At 45.7% G+C, this 18,097-nt stretch overlaps 1 protein-coding gene across 2 annotated transcripts in view; it reads left to right on the top strand.

The window, feature by feature from the left end:
• Positions 1-18,097, top strand: part of LOC142141555 (lysozyme g-like) — a 64,517-nt gene that overhangs the window by 15,557 nt on the left and 30,863 nt on the right. Inside the window, exon 1 of one of the 2 annotated variants that reach the window (XM_075200152.1) lies at positions 5,223-5,309. The exons of the other annotated variant lie outside the window; for it this stretch is intronic. The gene's annotated coding sequence lies outside the window, so the exon portion shown is untranslated. Of the gene's footprint in view, positions 1-5,222; positions 5,310-18,097 lie in introns of those variants that run through there. 2 annotated transcript variants of the gene reach the window in all.

Below are 18,097 nucleotides of genomic sequence, written 5' to 3'. Positions count from 1 at the left end.
CACCCCCAAATAAACTCATCAATGTCGTGATCAGCACCCAGAGCACGCCTGCTAGAGGATAACAGAAAACTCTCCCACCGTTTCCAAGCCAACCAGTAAGCCTTTGTTGTGGACAGGGCTAGAGAAACTTCAGCCAGGAATCTTATGCCGCCCCGACCATCTGCCAAATATAAGGTGGAAAAGCTCCCACTCGAAACGTGAAAGGGAATCAGCAATGCAATTTTCAATCCCTGGAACATGTTTGGCACGAAAATATATGTCATAATCCAAGCAACGAAATTTACTGCTGGCCTAGAAATGAACTCTGCCTATTGATTGCCTGAACCACACCCAAATTGTTGCACCAAAAAGAAACATTGTGGCCTCTAAGCTGCGGAGCCCACAACTCCAAGGACACAATGATGGGGAATAACTCTAAAACAAGTAAATTCTTAACCAACTCTCCATCAATCCAATCCTGTGGCCTTGGGGATGCACACCACTCGCCCTGAAAGTACGCTACGAATCCTTGTGACCCTGCCGCATCCGTAAACAATTCTAAATCTATAGTGGAGATAGGGGGGGAAGGCCAAATCCTGACTCCATTAAACCTCCTAAGTAAAGATGACCAAACTAACAAATCCTGCCTGATCTCCTCATTCATTGTAATTAAAGCATGGGGTCTATTCCTACCTGTCGTAGCTAACTGAAGTTTCCTACAAAAAATTCTACCCATAAGAATGACCCTGCACGCAAAATTAAACAATCCCAACAATGCTTGAACTTGTTTCAACTTAAGCGCAGGAGAGGCCAGAGTACTGGATATCATACTCTCCAGTTTGGAAATTTTATCCGCCGGCAAACGACAACACCCCGCCAACGTGTCTATTTCTATCCCCAGAAAGGACAAACACGTTGCCAGGCTCTCCGTCTTGTCCCGCGCTACTGGTACCCCCATGATCGAAAAGAGAGCTTGCGCAGAGTACAGCGTATTTGCACACAATGCAGACTTGGCCGGCCCTACAAATAAAAAGTCATCGAGGTAATGAGCAATACCCTGGTGACCTGTCCCCGCCTGAATTGACCAGTGCAGAAATAAGCTGAATGATTCGAAATAGGTACAAGAAAGCGAACATCCCATGGGCAGGCATCTATTTATGTAATACTTGCCTTTAAATTGAAACCCCATGTACTTAAATGACTCTGGATGAAGGGGAAGCAATCTAAATGCTGACTCTATATCCAATTTCGCCGTAAGGGCGCCTGAACCAAAATTTCTAACCAACAGAAGGGCCTCCTCAAAAGATTGATACACTACCGAACTGATATCCTGATCAATTGCATCATTAACCGAATTACCTACTGGGTGAGATAGGTGCTGAATTAAATGAAATGTACCTGGGACCTTTTTTGGAACTATACCTACTGGAGAAATAACCAAATCTGCAATGGGCGGGGAGTTAAAAGGGCCAATCATGCAACCCAGGCTGATCTCGCCGCAAATTTTCTCGTCAAGTACCACTGGAAAAATATAGGCAGATTTAAAGGTTCCTAGCGGCCCTGGCGTTAACAGCGGATCCAATAGGAAGCCGGAAACCGTGACGAAAACCTTAGCGAAGAAATGCTGCCTGTTCCACATCTGGGTATAATTTGAGCCACCGTTCTAACACATCAGTACATATAGGGGAATGGGCTTTAAGCAATGTTACCGTCACTGCCGCGGCCTCTGCCGAGACCTGGGGCACTCCTCGGACACTCCTTAGCAGAATGCGGTCCGCGGCAATATGAGCAGCTGTGCCTGTACGACACGATTCCCCCCTTCTGCACAACGAGTTATTGAATGCGAAGCATCTATTCTTCGTAAACTGAGGAGCACTTTGTCTCCCCCCTTGCTGAAGCCGGTTGTTTTGTAACACTGAACCCGAAGCTAAGCTAGCCCAATTTAGCTTCATCCAAATCTCCACGTCTCGAAAGCCAAACGGCATATCCACCTGCCCGCTAACTTTCTCTCGAACTGTTCATTGTACTTACGCCAGGTCCCCGGGCGATCATTTATGAACATCTCATTCATGAGATGCAAATACTTCCAGACGTCTTCGCTAGCTTCCGGCCTTGTCTCTATGTAACAAGCAGCGAAGGCGCAATACCCCGACAACCAATACCCCAAAACTTTTATAGGCCTCTTCTCCTATGCCACCTTTTGCGCACGCTGTAACCAACTCCTTCTGCGGTGTTTTCGCATTGAACCATCGGGGCTCTATTGGCTGCTGACTTTACTGTCGTACCTCCTATCTCCCTGTGACCTGGACCTACCAAAGTGTGTGTTCAGTATTTTTATAAGCTTACGAGGTCCCTCCCCTGATGAAGAGGAAGAATCCTTGCTAGTAGTGGACACTGGAGGACTATGTGTATGTGTAACCGACAGACCAACATCAAATGACTCACCGCCTGCTACTGCCTCCGCCTGCCAACCTGTTCCGGTCACCCCCGAAGCTCCGGGATCCAACGGTGCCTACACGACAGCTGCCTGCTGAGGTCCTGCTCCCATCACGGCTCCCGAGGAAACCGCTGCGGGCACCCTGCGCCCATCACCTGCGACCTCCACTATCTCTTCGACTCCTGACCTATTCATGCTCAAATGAGATGGTATCACCGTCGTCCCTTCCACCGGAACTTGTGAATCTGAAAACAGAGGCATGTTAACATCGGGAGCAACTTGCTGACTACCCAGGAGGTGACTCAGCACCAATCCAGCTGCGCTGGCCCCTATTAGCCCTTGTCCGACAAACCCCGAAGGAGGTGGTCCCCCCTTCTGTGTCTTATTAGCTACCAGAATACCGTGGAACTTCTGACTGGATAGCCCTCCAATCACTCACCCTCGTGATTTTAATTACGTTACTGTCTAATGGACACACTTCCCCTATATTAACAACCCCCCCTCCCTTCCCTTACTTTGTTCAGTCCTCAGCAAGTCACACATGGGATGGCACCTATCATGTGGTGCACGTCCCATGTGACCCTGGGGCTCTCACTGACAAGGCACACATAGGGCAGGGGCGCACGCAGGATTGTCAGGGGCCCCTGTCAGGGACCAAAAAAACAAAACACGAGAGAGAGCTGCTGCGCATGCGCCCGCGCATGCGCAGCAGCTCCGTTTCGGCAGCACTGTACTATACAGCAGCCGTGGCGCTGTCAAAGAAGCGTCCGCGGCGGTGCTGTATACAATACAGCACAGAAGTGTCCGCGGCGGTGCTGTATACAATACAGCACCGCCGCGGACGCTTCTGTGCTGTATACAATACAGCACCGCCGCGGGCACTTCTTTGATAGCGCCGCGGCTGCTGTATAGTACAGTGCCGCTATGGTGGGCACTTAGTTAGCGCAGGGGGGGGTTTCTGGAGACTCAGAACCCCCCCCTGCGTGCACCACTGTAGGGGAGGGGGCACGATTATTATTAGGAGATTATGGAAGGTAGCTGGTCCCCCCGGCCCCCTCATCGCACCCGAGAATGAGGGGGGCCTACCAGGCAGGCCGGGTAAATTGTACCCCCTCTCTCCGTGCCCCTGAATATGCTACTGGGTTTGTAGATGCTACTACAGCAGCACTGCTATTCAGCTATCTCATGTAATACTCATGAGCAGGGTTGCCAACTCTGAAATGAAAAACAAGCAACCACTAATTGAAAAACAAGCCCAAAGCAATCCTAAAAAGCCCCCAAAAGCCCAAACTTACAGGGGACAGGGGTGTTATGTTATTGTAGTGAAAACCGCTATTGTTCATTATTAAATTAATACTTCAACTGTCTCTTTGCCATTTAAATGAACCAAGAAGCCAGGTTCAAATAGGAGTCTGCGCACTGGAGCCCGGACATAAGCACCTGAATGAGGCGTCTTTCCAGGGACAGCTGGCACAGTACACACAACTCCTGCGCTGGACTTTGATGCTTTACTTGTCGTAGTCTTGAGTCATGTCGCCAACTTTTTGAGATTGGCTGGAGCTTTCCTTTCACAGGGGGCGGGGGCATATGGCTGTATGCTGATTGGCCAGTTTGGCTGGTAGAACGGTGCAACGTTCCAAAGGGATAGTGTTTCCTGGAGAAGCTGTCAGAAAGTTGTAAGAGGTATTCTGGAGACCTGACCTTGATACATGCATTTGCAAAGCCCACAAACCCACAATTAGCAAAAAAAAAACAACTTCAGGAAAAAAAAAGCCCAATTCAGCTTGTTATAAGCGAAATTAGCAACTATGCTCATGAGTCTGTACCTCTAAACTACCACAGGTGGCACTGCTGTGCTCAGACATTGTCTAGGACTCTGTGAAGCTGATCATTGAACCATATAGTCATGAGTCATTCTCCTGGCTCAGTAGTTCAATAGTTCATCTAGTTAATTTGGCTCTTTTGAGTCACTTGAATCATTTAGCTCACAAGTCACAGGATACCTTCCTGTCAGCTCAAGACATCTAGCTGAGTGCCGCATGCTACATACTGTAGTTATGTTTACACCACCATATATAGGGGAGATGTATTAAACCTTCAAGAGAGATAAAAAGGAAGAGTTAAGTTGTTTTTCTAATGACTGTATTTTAAATGCAAAAAAGGGACACTTTATAATAAACTGAATTTGGGTATTTCTCATTTGCATTTTATGGAAGTGAAAAAGAATAATAAAAATTGTATTAACTTTGCAGAGCTCAACATGTCACTGCTAGTGTGTTGTATAAGTGATTGCACTTTTTAAAATATTAAAAATGATCAGACATATTAAACATATCTGATCATTTTAACAGGACTATAACTCATCTAATGAGGTAGTAGTAGACATCAGTACTGTATGTGCAATAGTCTAGAACAGTGGATCCCAAACTTTCTCAGTTCAAGGCACCCTTAGGGTCTCCATAATTTTTTCAAGGCACCCCTAAGCCAAAATAATTACCAAGTAGTCCCCTGCCTTGCTTACCACTGGCCCTGGCCGAGGCACCCCTGTGAGATTGCCGCAGCACCCCATGGAGCCGCAGCACTCAGTTTGGGAACCACTGGTCTAGAATATATCTATGTTTCCAATCACTTCTCAGCAGTGTTCCGGAGCCATTGAACTAAATGAACAACTGAACTAAATGACCTGATCTTTTGAACATATCTTTTGAGCAAACTAGATAAGAATGAACTTATCTCCAAAATGAACTAGATTTCCCATCACTTATGGGTCTTTCTTGTAAATGTCTTTACTTTCACTTTCACCTCTGCTGGATTGGTATTTATAAAAGGAAGTGCCCAGAGCAACAGCCTGTTAATTCCAACAAAGGGAGTGATAAAGAAGTATCTTGGAGAGGTGAGCTGGGGCAAAAGGGGAAATATTGTTTGCATATCCTGTATATGTACACATTCCACAGTATGTATGCATAGAGAGAGCGAGAATCTGAATAATGTTGATGTTATGTTTCCGTAAACCACATTTTTTAGTTTAACTATGTATTTTTTAAATGAGAGAAAGTAAAGCTGTAAGCAACAAAAAAAAAGCAAATGTGCATGGGGTACACTCAACTTATACCCATATAATTAATCTACAAAACAAAATGATAAATTCGAAACTAATTGCACATCAGAAAATCAGAGACTGATCTCAATACAAAACAAAGTTTATAACATTAATACTTTAAAGGCACATAAAATGCTATTAATCCCCAGGGCCAGCTGTAAGGTGCCATAGTAAACATGATGCAATAATGTTAACAGATATTGGTACTGCTACTACGTGAAGAGATCAAGTAATGTAACCACTATTTGTTGTAATGATCTGTGGTTTGAATTGCAGACTGTGTAAATGACAGATAATTAATCTGTCTAACTTGATGCTCAAATCCGTAATCCCTGTGAGCTTGTACGAGTAATGCAGAGTGTAAAGAATATAATATAAAATAATACCCCTCATGTAGCGTTACAAAGATGCACTGCACAATCTGTACAGACCTTGTGGCTAATGCAGTCACATCCACAATATTAAAACAATAGGAGCTGTATACAAATTAAATAATTAGCACAATTTCCTCTTGTGCAGCTGTGTTACCACCTCTGTCACAACAATAATCCTGATTTTCATAGAAGTTGATTGTAAAGTGCAAAAAGCTACAAACAATACATGCAGACCATACAATGGTTCTAGCAGCATTAGAGGTACAGGGGCAATGGGAATAGTATAATAATATAAATATAAAAATAGTAGTGTATAATAATTAGGTCTGATTGCCATGTATAGCTGTATAATCAGTCAATCATTCAAATGTTTATTTAAATACTTCCATGTAGAACTCTAGTCAGCTTACACAAACTTGAAACGTCTAAAGCAGCTTCTGTAAGAGATCAGTCACTGTGGAAAGTATGTGCACCATTGCATGATCCAAGTATAGGACAAATATGCTGAGAATTCCTGGTATAATAAGAACGCCAACAAATGTATCATCCCAGTGAGTGTCTTCTAGGATAGATAGTGGAGCCATTAGCAGGGATTTCTACTGGTAGAATTGAAAAGCCATTGAAATTTAATTAGTTCAAAATGTTATAGCTTATAAAGGCAAGTGTAGTGGAATCTACGTTTAACATAATTATGATTAACTTGCACAACAAAACACAAAATAGTATATCATTCAGGGGCAAACGCAGGATTTTTAATGGGGGGTTTCCAAATAGATGAATTCGGAACAAAGCAACAATAAAACATAAAAAATAAAGTGCTATAATAAGCCTTCAACATAAACTTTTTTACTGCAAATAACAGGTACATGTGATTCACAATATAAATTGTTATTTACATAGTCTAACATTATGCAATAATAAGATAGTGGTGCGGAACCCGTGATGCTATATAAATAGATGATGATGTTGATAAACCAAAATGTTATAGGATCCTCTATTTTATTACTCATTATTAAAGTAATAATCGAAGCCTGACTCGCATATAAAAGCTTGAAAAATACATACATATATATATATATATATATATATATCTAATATATAAATGCTTAGTGGCGTCTGTGTGTGGAAAAAAAACCCAAGTTGCAGCGCCACCTGCTGGGCAGAGTTATACACTGACCTACTAAATTCTTAGTGTGTGTGGGAAAAAAAATTCAAAAAGGGCTGAAATTTGGTAGGGCTCAAACTCATTTTCGTGAGGTAATTTTACCTCATGAACACACATGTGTAGAGGCGTGCGTTAGTGTGTGTGTGTGTGTGTGTGTGTGTAAAAAACTATTTTCTCAGAAAGGGCTCATCCAATTGACCTGAAATTTGGTATACTGACATTATTTGACAAAAAAATTAGAATAGTCAAGTCAGTTAACTTCCATCATCCCCCCTTCCCCCCGTGGGAGGGGTAGTAAAGGCTAAATTTACGAGTTGAGGGTCAAACCCATTTTCGTGAGGTAATTTTACCTCATGAACACACATTAAAAAGGGCACTTGCGTCGGGAAGTAACGCTCTTCCCCTGAGGAGGCCTGGGCTAGGCCCAAATGCATGACAAGAACCTTTTTAAGACCTTAAGTATCTTGATTTGACTAGAATGCATGAGTATCATGCACGGGTTTACTTGTGTATGTATATATATATATATATATATATATATATATATATATATATATATATATTTCAGCTGTAGGTTTCTTTTAACCTATTAACCCTCTCATCCCAAATACTTGGACATTTAGTATCTGTTCCATGTTATCTCCCTATGTGAGAGGCATTAAATAAAATAAAACTGACATTTATCAGGGGTTTGTCTTGAAATGTCTGTGAACTTTTAATGGCCAGCAGTAACTTTCATCAAATATGTTGCTTGACCTACATGGACGTTAATGCTAACCAGCTGAATGCACAGTCTCACTAGAGGTTCCTGTAAAACAATCTGAGATGATAGAACTATTCCTTACTTAGCATAAAACAGTGCAGTGTAAACTTATATTTAAGAATATAGTTTTGCATTTAAATGTTTACATTGTTTTACCTTGTTAATGGCAAAAGCTATTATTATATCAGTGTGAATTATTTTTGCTTTTCCACCTGGATAACCAAGATCAGCTTCAACCTACAACAACATTTGTACATCACTACAGCAACTGTTGGAAATATATTTAATTTGTTGAATGCCCAGGGTCCCTGGGACTCACCGTTTAGCAGGGCAGCCATTGATGTAATGTCTCAGTCTGGGAGGAGCTGCTGTGGCCACGCATGCGCAGCAGCTCCATTTAAACGACACTGGATTGTACAGTAGCCGCGGCGCTGTCAGCGCAGCGTCTGCGGAGGTGCTGTGGGAAGGGGCAGTGTTTAGCATGTTTATACATGCTTCTGCTGCCTGTTCGTTCGCGGAGGGGGGGGGGGTTTCTGGAGAACCAGAAACCCCCCCTGCGTGCGCCCCTGTCATTATAAACAATAGAAAGCATGTGTAGGATGCTTTAAAGTACATGGCCATGATAGTTATTCCTGTTATCACAATGTTATAAGATTCTTCTAAACATTTAGACTTTCCTACATAGATACAGGTACAAAGATAAAACTGGTATACAACCTCATTGGTTTTAGATGACAAAGGAGTTGTTCAGATAATCCTTATTACCTGCAACATTGGAAAAATTCTTATATTATCAAATGTGTCTATAAGTCTTCACAAGGGAAACAACTTTTTTTCTGAAGCCGCCAGCCAAGTATTTTGCTATATGGGGATCGTAGAGAGTTTCTTTTCTTCCTCTAGGTAAGTACTAATTTCAGATCATTGTCCTGCAGCAAAAAGGGACAGAATTTGCTTGGAGTTTTTACATTAATTTAGGCCATTATGAACCATAAATTGAAATAAATCAAATTATTATGTGATTTAAAATGTTTCTTTCTATATACTAGACATTTTCCTAACGGCTTCTGTAACCGTAATATATACTCTTACAACAAGTCTGGGACTAATGAGAGAACTCGCCTGCCTGATTTGTAATAACATTCTACTTTGTGCACTTCTGTTGCATAAGCAGGAACTGTCCATTTGGGATGCTATCGATAATGCTATGAAATTTTTTGTTGATGTTGACTTAAACTAGCAATAAACTATTAGTGGATGATGCACAACATGTGTGAGCCCTGAAGGGACATATTTTGCTCCCTACATTATGCAAGACAGATACAGCGGTGGTACTCACTATAACAAGTAAAGCAACCCCGACAGTAATATGCCTGACTGGAACACTCCGAAGCTGACATACCCCCGACCGAACTCTAATTGTGGCTGTTAAAAAAAAAAAAAAAATGACATTTCATAACAGCGAATATGCTCCATCCCGGTACTAGTTATTGACGTCACTGTAAAAGGCAACACTACTATTAATGCTGTTAAGGAAGTATACAAGAACGCTCCGGCTGTACAATGTTTTTTTTTACAAACATTTCTACGTTGTAGAGACGGCGCTTTCTTGTATACTTTACAGCAGTGGTTCCCAAACTTTCTCAGCTCAAGGCACCCTTAGGGTCACCATAATTTTTCCAAGGCACCCCTAAGCAAAAATAATTACCGGGTAGTCCCGTTTTTTAAGTAGTTGGGTCAAAATGACGTAAGATGTATTTAGACCCCTTCACCATCACATTGTTCCCCTTTATCATATCACTCTGTGTTCCCCTCTTCGCCATCTCACACCCTGTGTCCCCCTCTTTGCCATCTCACTCTGACCCCCCTTCAGCGTCTCTCTCGGTCCCCCTCCTTCAGCGTCTCTCTCTATCCCCCTCCTTTAGTGTCTCTCTGCCCTCCTCCTTTAGCGTCTCTCTGTCCCCCTCCTTCAGCGTCTCTGTCCCCCTCCTTCAGTGTCTCTCTCTGCCCTCCTCCTTCAGTGTCTCTCTGTCCCCCTCCTTCAGCGTCTCTCTGCCCTCCTCTTTCAGTGTCTCTCTGCCCTCCTCCTTCAGTGTCTCTCTCTGTCCCCCTCCTTCAGTGTCTCTCTATCCCCCCTCCTTCAGCGTCTCTGTCCCCCTCCTTCAGCCTGTCTCTCTGTCCCCCTTCTTCAGTGTCTCTCTGTCCCCCTCCTTCAGTGTCTCTCTATCCCCCTCCTTCAGCGTCTCTGTCCCCCTCCTTCAGCCTGTCTCTCTGTCCACCTCCTTCAGCCTGTCGCTCTGTGCCCCCTTCAGCCTCTGTGTCTCTCTGTCCCCTTCAGTGTCTCTCTGTCCCCTTCAGCCTCTCTGTGTCCCCCTTCAGCGTCTCTCTCTGTCCCCCTTCAGCCTCTCTCTCTGTCCCCCTTCAGCCTCTCTCTCTGTCCCCCTTCAGCCTCTCTCTCTGTCCCCCTTCAGTGTCTCTCTGTCCCCTTCAGCCTGTGTCCCCCTTCAGCCTCTCTCTGTCCCCCTTCAGCCTCTCTGTGTCTCCCTTCAGCGTCTCTCTGTCCCCCTTCAGCCTCTCTCTGTCCCCCTTCAGCCACTCTCTGTCCCCTTCAGCCTCTCTGTGTCCCCCTTCAGCCTCTCTGTGTCCCCCTTCAGCGTCTCTCTCTGTCCCCCTTCAGCCTCTCTCTCTGTCCCCCTTCAGCCTCTCTCTCTGTCCCCCTTCAGTGTCTCTCTGTCCCCTTCAGCCTGTGTCCCCCTTCAGCCTCTCTCTGTCCCCCTTCAGCCTCTCTCTGTCCCCCTTCAGCCTCTCTGTGTCTCCCTTCAGCGTCTCTCTGTCCCCCTTCAGCCTCTCTCTGTCCCCTTCAGCGTCTCTCTGTCCCCTTCAGCGTCTCTCTGCCCCCTTCAGCGTCTCTCTGTCCCCTTCAGCGTCTATCTGCCCCCTTCAGCGTCTATCTGTCCCCTTCAGCGTCTCTCTGTCCCCCTTCAGCCTCTCTCTGTCCCCTTCAGCGTCTCTCTGTCCCCTTCAGCGTCTCTCTGCCCCCTTCAGCGTCTCTCTGTCCCCTTCAGCGTCTCTCTGCCCCCTTCAGCGTCTATCTGCCCCCTTCAGCGTCTCTCTGTCCCCTTCAGCGTCTCTCTGTCCCCTTCAGCGTCTATCTGTCCCCTTCAGCGTCTATCTGTCCCCTTCAGCGTGTCTCTCAGTGCCCCCCTTCACTTACCTTCTTCCCTGACGTCTTCTCTGCTGCTGCTCACTGAGACTGCCGGACATGATGAGGTCAAGCCCCCGGCAGTCAGTGAGGAGGAGGATCCGGCGCTGGATGATGGGTAAGTTGTTTTTTTTTTGTTTGTGTTTTCTATTTTCTTTTTTTTTTCTAGGCGATCGCGGCACCCCTGTGACAGCGCCGCGGCACCCCAGGAAGCCGTGGCGCACAGTTTGGGAACCGCCGCCTTACAGTATATCAATATGAACATGGAGCTGTGAATTAAACTTCTACACATGCAGTAATTTATCTCTAATGCTGTGGAGGTTCAAATTCTAACTTAGGGGGAATTCCCCGGTGTGACCCGATGCTTGATAGCCCTGCCCCCTTCGTTGGTGGGGTGAAGCTTCTCGCTGCTTGTTTTTGTTTCTTTGCGTTTTTTTACAATTTGCGGGTGTGGGGGGTGCGGGTGCGGGGGGCGGGAGTGATTCAAAGCATTGGTGGTCAGTGGACAGCAACAAGCAGCCAATCGCTACGCTGCTTGCTGCCCTATGGAGTCCCACAGTGCTGTGCGGCAGACAAAGTCTCACTTCACTTCCTGTCTGCCTGAAGTATAAACTATAGGGGGCTACCTATACTAAACTATAGGGAGGGGGAGGGGCATGCCTATGCTAAACTATAGGGAGGGAGACGGAGAAAACTATAGGGGGGTGGGCTATAATGTGTGAGGGAATGGGGGGCTGTCTTAGTAGTACATTGGTTGGAAGGTAGGCTATTAATGTAATGGTGTTTAGGTGGGGGCTAACTATTTAATGGATGCTATTTTATTTGTGGAGTAATAGTGGGACAATTTAATTTATTGGTGGGGCCTATTAAATTAAGATTGGGTGATGGGACCTTTAATGCTGGGGTGGTTTGGGTCTATAATTGAATGTGGGGCTGAGTTTTGGAAGGAGGGCTATTTATTAAATGTGAATATTAATTATTTAATGCAGTGGATGGTCGTGGGAGATTGTTAAACAAAAATGCTATTATTGCTGGAGCTGTTTAGAAGGAGGGTAATAGATTTATTTATCCATTGGAATACTATTAATTTAATTTTGGGGTTAATTGGAGGGAAATAGATCTATTTATCAAATTTGTGTACTATTACTTTAATGTTGGGGCTGGAGAGAGGCCTAATTATTAAATGTGGATGCTGTTGATATAATGCCAGGAATGGTTGGAGGTTTCTAAATTTCATGTACCCATTTTTTTTTTCCAATAGGGCCTCCAAGGATCTAGACAAGCAGTAACTGTCACGGTTAAATACAGGAATACAGCTAGGAGCCACAAATATGGTGAAAACACTCTATGTTTATTTGCAGAAATGTACAAATAGCAGGTAATCATGAGTTTGTAGTAAATACCAGGTGCAAGCTGATGCAAGTAGCAGGAGGTATGGACAGATCCCAAGCAGCAGGTAACCAGAAGCATATCAGAAGGCAGGAACAAGTAACAATAGGATGGGACAACAGAGAGTAACATCAATAACCAGCAATGAATGCTGGGAGAGACAAGTATAAGAAGGACACACCCAGGTGCAAGGATTAATTAGTGATCAGGAAGGTTAACTCCTAAAGCACAAGAAGCAGGCACAATTGCAGCACCTCTGGTTATCAGAGGTACTGCTGCTAACACATAAAATGAAACACAAATAATAAAGTCCAAAACTCCAGGAGACATGAGCTGCCAATACAAAGCAGCAAGCTGTAAGCGGATTGTTACAGTACCACCTCCCTTAAGGGCGGATTCCAGACGCCCAATTACCACCAATGTCTGAATTCATCAGAATCATAGTCCAGAATGGGGGGCCCGGCAGAAAAGTCCTCGTCTATGGGCAGAGAGGCAAAGGAGACCATGCCAGATGGAAGTTGAAGCACTGCAGAACCTCCTTTCTTTTTACATCCTCCCCTTTTACGGGACTTCCTTGGAGTTGGGACCTGCGCCAACTGGGAGGAGCACAAAGGTATCTCTTGGCCAGGTGAGATGGGTGGTACTGCTGATATTGCAGAGACCCCGCAAGATGGCATAGCAGGCGTTGTTACAAACTTGTTAATTACTGCCTCAATAAAGGATTGTAAGTCCGATAAGATGGGATGGTCCGTCTCAATAAATGGGTTTGCCCATTCTAATGCCTCTCCCCTAAAATGGGATATAAGCAATAATACCTGTCTCCTAGGGCTACTAACAAGGCTTGGTATGGAGAGGATCTGTGAAGCAAAAAACCTCAGAAGGGCATTAAATTGGGAAGGATGCCACTCAAAGAAAGGTGACGGTTCGGACTTGGCACCCTCGGTAACGGATGGTTCGGATTCGGCAGACGACCTGGCAGCAGGCCCGGACTGGGCGGCAGGCTTGGCAGCAGGCCCGGAGAGGGCGGCAGGCTTGGCAGCGACAGCACTTTGAGAAGCCTGGGGGCAGACAGCACTTTGAAAAGCCTGGGGGCAGACAGCACTTTGAGAAGCCTGGGGGCAGACAGCACATTGAGAAGCCTGGGGGCAGACAGCACATTGAGAAGCCTGGGGGCAGACAGCACATTGAGAAACCTGGGGGCAGACAGCACATTGAGAAGCCTGGGGGCAGACAGCACTTTGAGAAGCCTGGGGGCAGACAGCACTTTGAGAAGCCTGGGGGCAGACAGCACATTGAGAAGTCTGGGGGCACACAGCACATTGAGAAGCCTGGGGGCAGACAGCACATTGAGAAGCCTGGGGGCAGACAGCACATTGAGAAGCCTGGGGGCAGACAGCACTTTGAGAAGCCTGGGGGCAGACAGCACTTTGAGAAGCCTCGAAGCAGACAGCACCATGTGGCAACTCAGGCTGGACCGCATGGACTGGCAACTCGGGCTGGACCGCATGGACTGGCAACTCAGGCTGGACCGCATGGACTGACAAGTTTTCTGGAGCGGACTGTAGCTCTGGAACGGAGGCAGCGGCTGAAGACTCGGCACTGGAGGCAGCGGCTGAAGACTCCGCACTGGAGGCAGGAGACTCAGGACCGCACACAGTGGCAGGAGACCCAGGACCGGACACAGTGGCAGGAGACTCCAAGCTGGAGGCAGATGATGAGACCTCGCAACAGGAGACAGAGGCTGGGACCTCGCAACAGGCTGGCGCCTCAGGACAGGCTGCTTTAGCTGGCGCCTCAGGACAGGCGGCTGAGGTTAGCAGATTGGGTCTCATCCCAGAGAACAGAAATGGTGAAGCGTAAACAAATCCGGAATGCGGAGAGAAAACAACAGAGGATGGTTCAGTAGGCTGTTGTGGTCTGCGGAAAGGACAGTCCTGTAAGAAGTGTTTATTACTGGCACAGTAGAGACAGTTTATTAGCTATTCTACGCCGCCGCTCCTCTTCGGTCAGATGGGGGCGTGGACCACCTGTGAACCGGGAATTTGTTACACCATAGTTCTTAGTAAACACCAAATTTGTAGAAGCACATTTAAGAGGTGCTGTTTGCACAGGTTCAGCAGCAGAGAAGGTGGATTGAGATAGATCAGCAGCTTCTGAATTAGGAGAGACAGAATCTGACAGTCTCCTTAGTGGGTCCATAAGCAAAGTAGAAAATTTAGCCAGTTTGGAGCGTAGCAGGATTAGGCCTGTAGCTGTGGCAATTCAAAAGCTGGTAAAGCAGACATGTTCCAAAAATAAAATGAAAATGAATTGCAGAAAAAAGGTCCCAGAATAAAAAACTTTCACCTGACTAAGCTGTTTTTTGGGCTGGTTATACTGTCATGGTTAAATACAGGAATACAGCTAGGAGCCACGAATATGGTGAAAACACTCTATGTTTATTTGCAGAAATGTACAAATAGCAGGTAATCATGAATTTGTAGTAAATACCAGATGCAGGTAGCAGGAGGTAATGTGAATTTGCAGAAAACACCAGGTGCACAGCTAATGCAGGGAAGCAGGATGTATGGACAGATCCCAAGCAGCAGGTAACCAGAAGCATATCAGAAGGAGAGACAAGTATAAGAAGTGCACACCCAGGTGCAAGCAATAATTAGTGATCAGGAAGGTTAACTCCTAAAGCACAAGAAGCAGGCACAATTGCAGCACCTCTGGTTACTGCTGCTAACACATAAAATGAAACACAAATAATAAAGTCCAAAACTCCAGGAGACAGGAGCTGCCAATACAAAGCAGCAAGCTGTAAGCAGATCGTTACAGTAACTGATCTAAAAAAACAGCAGCCAGAGGTGGTGAAAGTGACAAGAACAGGTAGGAGAGAGCAGGACAGTCTGCCAACTTCCAGAATCTGGTGGGACAGTCCCGAATTTGGATGACTGTCTTGCTTAATCAGGATTTGGTCCGACCACAAGGACAGTTTGGAGGTATGCCCGCTTCACACAGTACTGCCCGTGAAGGCAGGGCTGAGTGCACCTAATAGTAGTGCACACAGCTTTGCCTGTGTATTTGTCTAAAATGATAACCCCCTGTCTTAAGTGCACCCGGCCCTCCAACACTCCTTTTACAGCACTACATGGTATTCAGTCATTGGTTACCCCAGTGAACCCTTCATGCCCCAGTCTAACAATGGTCGTGGCTAAGATATATTATAGCTATTTTTAACCCTTTGTCATCTGGCTAATCATTCATAATAATGCAGAGAGGTAACTTGGCATTTGTGACTTAATTATGCATCCACACTTTGCAGCTTGGCGTAAACCGTTTACCCGGTACCTGATAGGTTAATGTACAGAACATCTGCATTCATCTCTCACTATTCATAGCCAATTATACGAAGTAATGACCACACATCATCATCATCACTTATTTATGTAGTGCCACTAATTCCGCAGCGTTGTACAGAGAACTCATTCACATCAGTCCCTGCCCCATTGGAGCTTACAGTCTAAATTCCCTAATATAGACACACACTTACACACAGACACAGAGAGGAAGACAGACAGAGAGGGAGAGACTTATGCTAGCAGCTGACTGTGTGTTTACCTGCCGAATCTAGAGGCATCAGTGGTAGAAGGGAGTTGGAGCAATGAGCGCATGCGGGGAAGGGGGGCAACGGACAGGATCGTAGGAGTTGCATCCTATTTGAGATCCGCCCCAGGCTTCCTTGGTTGCCTGGGGCGGTTCCGTCGTTAGAGAGCAGTAGGCAATAAATCGGTGCTGCCTGTTGCTGAGTGGGGTAGGCATTGTAAACAAACATTCGATGATTTCTACCCCAGGAAACTGTCTATACAGGTACCCTGTCGAAGTCGAATAATTGGATGAAAGAATGTATATTAATATTGTTTTATTGTGCGATTGCGATCAGTACAATGCGTGTCATGGCGCAATCGCACGATAAATAACGCACGCATACACTTACACTTACACATTCACTTATATATATTTCAAATTTATAATAGTTCCAATCCACAGTCGTTTATGAACAAATGTTATTTAGTTTATAGTTAAATATTATAATGTTATATACACTTTAGTGAGAACTAAGGTTCAGGTCTGTCACTCACCGGACTGTGAGTGCCATTTCCCGTGTGTTCAGGAACCGTGGCCGTCCGCCATCCTGAGGGTCTGCGCATGTGCAGCCCTTATCAAACCTTCAGTACCTGTTGCTTTTAATTGATTGGATGATCAGGCAACCCTCCCTATTTAAACCACCTGTGATCATTACATGGTTGCCTGATCTTGGAGTCTCATTCCCCATGAGCCTCTGAAGGTGTTCCTGTGTTCCTCGTGTATTCAGCTCCTGCTGATTCCTGTTTACTGCTATTGTGGTTTCCAGACCACTTCAACTCTCCTGTGTTCATCGTGTCTGCACTCAGCTGATTCCTATCTGCTATTACTACCGGACTCCTGTTCGTTCCAACTCTCCTGTGTTTATCGTGTCAGCTCTCCGCTGCCTCCGTTACTACTACAGAGTTCCAGACCACTTCAACTCTCCTGTGTTCATCGTGTCTGCACTCAGCTGATTCCTATCTGCTATTACTACCGGACTCCTGTTCGTTCTAACTCTCCTGTGTTTATCGTGTCAGCTCTCCGCTGCCTCCGTTACTACTACAGGGTTCCAGACCGCCTCTACTCTCCCGTGTTCAGCGTGCCTTCTCTCCGCTGCCTCCACTTCTACTATTGGATACCAGACAGCCTCAACTCTCCTGTGTTCATCATGTTTCCAGTTTCACTTACTACTGCTTCCTGAGTATTGCTTCGTTGATTCTGGATTACCTGCCGTGCGCTGCACCAACCTGATTACCGCTTCCACCCTCCAGTGGTCTCTCCTCCTGCCGGCCTTCAGCCGTTCAGGTATCCCTGCACGTCTCTCTGACAGCCTGCTCTCCTGAACCGCGGTATGCATACTTTCCATTGACTTTGCTTTTGTATTGCATATCCATCTGGACTGAGTTGTGTTCTCCTCCGGAGCCTCCTATCCACTGAAGCTATTGTTACCATTGACTTTGTTTCCTATTGCCTGGATACCTATTGTGACTTTGTATACTTCAAGCAGTGCTTGTCAGTTATCGTTGTATTGTGGATTTCATCGTGGGATCAAGTTCATTACCAGTTGCTGCTAGTCATAGACTTTCCTTGAGCATTCTCTCACCATCTGCTGTTTCTCCTGTTCCGTTGTCACCCTGCTACCAGAGAACCATAGTACCAGCTATATTACTCTGGTAAGTCCATCATCTGGTGATATCCTGGGCAAAGACTCCTAGTGCCCGAGACAGTAAGATCAGGCCATGACAGACCCAGGAGCGGAACCTACAGCTAAAGAGATGCTGCAGTATCTGGTTACCCGTATTGAACAACAGGATGTTCGCCAACAACATTTGCTGCAATGTTGCCAGGCGTTAGCCTCCCAAAGAACATCTGTGCAAAATATCACAGCTACTGTTGATGCTCCTGTGCCTTCCTCCGTTTCCCCAGTGCCATCCCAGGTGTCTACTGCTTCCACGCTACACCTGCCTACTCCCTCAAAATATGATGGAGACCCCAAAACATGCAGGGGTTTTCTAAATCAATGCTCAGTTCATTTTGAGCTTCAACCTCACAATTTCTCTACTCATCGTTCCAGAGTGGCCT

This window comes from Mixophyes fleayi, chromosome 2 (assembly GCF_038048845.1).
Source record: "Mixophyes fleayi isolate aMixFle1 chromosome 2, aMixFle1.hap1, whole genome shotgun sequence".
Lineage (NCBI taxonomy): Eukaryota > Metazoa > Chordata > Amphibia > Anura > Limnodynastidae > Mixophyes > Mixophyes fleayi.
The sequence above is the reverse complement of the archived record's forward strand: the minus strand, read 5'-3'. Positions and strand labels throughout refer to the sequence as shown.